This window comes from Echinops telfairi, unplaced genomic scaffold (genome assembly GCF_000313985.2).
Source record: "Echinops telfairi isolate 266 unplaced genomic scaffold, ASM31398v2 ScPeMD7_53;HRSCAF=182, whole genome shotgun sequence".
Classification (NCBI taxonomy): Eukaryota; Metazoa; Chordata; class Mammalia; order Afrosoricida; family Tenrecidae; genus Echinops; species Echinops telfairi.
The window spans coordinates 14,994,956-14,999,404 of NW_022103951.1; positions in this window are offsets into that span (position 1 = coordinate 14,994,956).

The window sequence follows — 4,449 nt, forward strand, 5'->3', positions numbered from 1 at the left end:
ATCACAAAAACATCCCAACATTAGTCCATATGTCTGACACCATTCCACAAAGTCCCCCTCCATCTCACAAAACATACACAATGATGCTGACTGCAGGAGGAAAGCCAAGTCAGTGAATGTGGAAGCATCTTAGTGCTGGCAGGGGTCTTCACATGGCTGCTCCAGCACCCAGGGCTGCATCTGGGACTTGCAAGAAGTGAGCCTTGCCAGCTGAAGCAGGGAACTGGCTAAGGTAGCTGTACCCTGGTCCGACCATCACAAAGCAAGAGACCCGAGAACTAGAAAGGCTAGGCTCACTAGAGAGCCTAGAACTAGAAAGGCTATATCTCATTTAGATTTCTATAAATGTTCTTTGCCTCCTAGTTCTTTCCTCTATTTCCTTTTACTTTCCTCTTGTCCCACTATCATGTTTGGCTTTCATTCGGGTTTCAGTAGTTCCTCTTGGCGATATTGCCCTTGATTAAGCCCCACCAGGCATCCTATGCCCTTCTCTCCATCGATTTTAGTTCATGTGTTATTCTCTTGTCCCTGGGTTGGTTGACACCCCTCTTGCTTTCTCCTACCTCCCCCCCACACACATAAAACATGTACACACACCACACAGACACCCTCCCACCACACCACACAGATCAAAACACAGACACACAAAACACAGAAACCTCCCCACACACACCATACCACATATACACCACACACACCACCCCCTGTACAAGAAACCACACATCACACACAGAGCATACCACATCACACACACATCACAACACCGCCCAACACACCACACTACACACATCTCACACACACACCATACCACACATCACAAACACACACAACACACGAATCACAAACACAGACACACACAACACATAGAAACCACTCCCCACACCACACACAGCACATACAGCACACAGATACCACCACACCACACACACATCACACACACACAAACACAGATACCCCTACACACACACACACCACACCACACATCATGCACACATTCACTAAAAAGCACCCCAACACACACCATACACATACACGTCACATGCACACACACACACACACACAGCCCATACCAAAAAGACACCACATAGCACACACAAACACCAGACCACACACACATCACAAACACAACAGAAACACAACCAGAGAGACCATTCTGTACACCATAGCACACAGTCACAGATACCATACCACACGGACACCACACAGCACACAAACACCATACCATACAACACAGACATAACACACACACACTACACAGACACCACCCTTGCCAACACACCATACCATATCACACACACACTTCCTATTCCACACGGATACCACGTACCACACACACAGCCTGTACCACACAAACACCACACAGCACACACACACACCACACCACAGACACACCTCCCCAACACACATCACACCACACATACATCATTCACACATAGACACGCACCACACTCACCACACACAGACCACAGCACCACATCCACCAATACACCTTGCCTTACACACATCACACAAACACACCACAGAGAATACCTCCACAATCTATTCCACAAACATATCTCACACAAACACACACACACACCACACCATGAACATCACAAGCACAGACACAAAACACAGAACTCCCTCACAAACCACACACAAACACTACACAGATACCACCCCATACCTCCACATAGCACACACACACACCACACACACTACACAGACACCACTCCTGCCAACACACCACACCACACACACATCAATCATACAATCCCTATACCACATGGGCACCACATACCACACACACACAGCCCATACCACACCAACACCACACAGCACACACATTACACACACACTTACACTCACACACACATACCCCATACCTCACAGACACCACACACTACAAACATACACCACACCATTCCATACACACATCACACACACATCACACACACATTCCCTACACCGCATGGACACCACATACCACACACAGCACACTTCACATACATCCCATACCACACAGACACCACACAGCACATACATACCATACCACACACGACATACACACACCACAGACCCCCCCCACACCAGACCACACACACCACACATAAGCCACAAAGACATCCCCCCCCCACACACCACACCACACACATCACACAAACTACATACACACCCAACAAAGCACCACATCCCCCCCACACCACACACATATCAGCCCCCCATACTACAGACACCACACATCACACACACACACACACACACACACACACACGAGATCATACCACACATACATCACACACAAATACACACCAGATACCAGCCCCCATACCATACCACACACACATCACAAACATCACACACACCCCCTATACCAAACACACCACACATCACACACATAGCACACCATACCACACACACACACACACCATACCACACAGATAGTACATACCATACCATACCACACCATACACAAAACACACACACACACACACACACACCCATTCTACATGGACACCACAACCACACACACAACACAGACACCAGCCCCATAAACACACTATACCACACCATACAACACCATACCACACGTCACACACACACAAACCACACACACACCACTCCATCCCCACATCCCCACACACCACACTACACATATCCTACACATACAACACACAGACACCACCCCATTCCCATACACCACACAGCACCACACAATACACCCCACAGACCGACCCCACACACACCACACCACACACCCATCACATACGCACACAAACCATAACCCACAGACTATACACACTAAGCACACACTCCATGCCACATCATACACAGATCACACACAACACAAACACACACACCACCACGCCCCCACACACCACACCAAACATCACACACACACCACCACGCCCCCACACACCACACCAAACATCATACACACACACACACACACACACCACAACACCATATCCCTCCACACACCACATGGCATCACACCTGCCCCACATATCCCACACACATCACACACACACACACACACACACACACACACACACACCTTGCTACACAGACACTAGCCACCTCCCCCGCCTTCCCCCTAACCGAATGTATAAGACTCCAGGAATGAACAGGAAACATTTTTGTTGTGTGCTTCAAGGCAGCCTTGCATGTTTGCCTGGGCTGCCACCAGGGGGTGCTGCTAGAACACTCAGAGAGACATAAAGCTCCCCAATGTGTCAGGAGAGCTTAGGGAGGGTGGTGTCAACACAGGGACGGAATAGAAAAGTGGAGAGACTAGTGGGTTTGAACCCCTGACCTTTTGATTAGTAGCTAATCTGCTCTAACCACTGCACCACCAGGGTGCCTTTTATTCTGAGCGTTTATTCTATATGCATGCAGGGAGACCATTTTGATTACAGAAAAAATGCAAATAGCTCCAAGAAGCTCGGTTCAGCGGGGCTGATCAGGGACAAGGAGGGAAAATGACAGATTAGTCATTGGCTTATCTTAACCTATGTTGACAGAACCCTGCAATCCTCCTCATGACCAAGTTCCACTGCTCGCAGTGCCGGGGCATGGTCCCTGGCCCCCCACCCAGCTGAGTTTTGAACTCCGAAAGCAGCAGGCTGGGCTTCCAGTGCACAAGGAGGAAAGGATTTAAAACGTTCTTTGAAAGAGTTGTCACTGGGGGATTCAGTGTGGTCAGGAATTTCTTCAGAGTGGGTATTTGGTTTTGTGGGAAAGAGAAAACTCCCACGTCCTAAACAAGATCCCAGCCCTCTCTCTTTGGACCCTGCGCAAAAGCCCAAATGCACAGGCTGCCTTGCCAGTCCCTGACCAGAAAGAAGGAAGCTGAGTAAAAATCATCGTGCTGGACAGAGAACGACTGCAGCTAGTTGATATTCACCGTGGTGTGGGCAATGAACTAAGGAAGACAAAGTTGCACTCGTCTACCCTGCCTTCTTTTTGCCCAGTCTGAACCTGCTAGACATTTCTGGGGGGCCTCAAAATGGTCCAGGGAATTAAAACAAAAAACTGAAAAACAACTCCCCCTTAAAACCAATATCCAGAGGTAAATTCACCAATATTCAGTCAACACCAGTGACTAAAATAGGAACCTATGTCTAGCTACTCCTCTTTCCTTGCTTGGGAGCAGGGAGGGGGGCTTTTCGTAATTTTATAGCTTTCATTTTTTCCAAGGCTTTGCATTTCTTCAAAATAATGCTCAACAACTATTATCCCATCCACTCGGCCAGGTTTCCCAACTACTTTAAATGTTCTGAAAGCATACCCGTGAGCCAGAGTATTTGACCCAGGAAACAAAACAAAACAAACCACCCCTTTTGAAGGAGAGTCTCAATTTAGAACATGTTCCAAAGCTTTGATTGTTTTCCCTCGAAATGTGGAATGATTTCAGACCAGGTTTGTTTATTTTGCAGACATTCAATCTCCTAACTGAGATCTCATGGT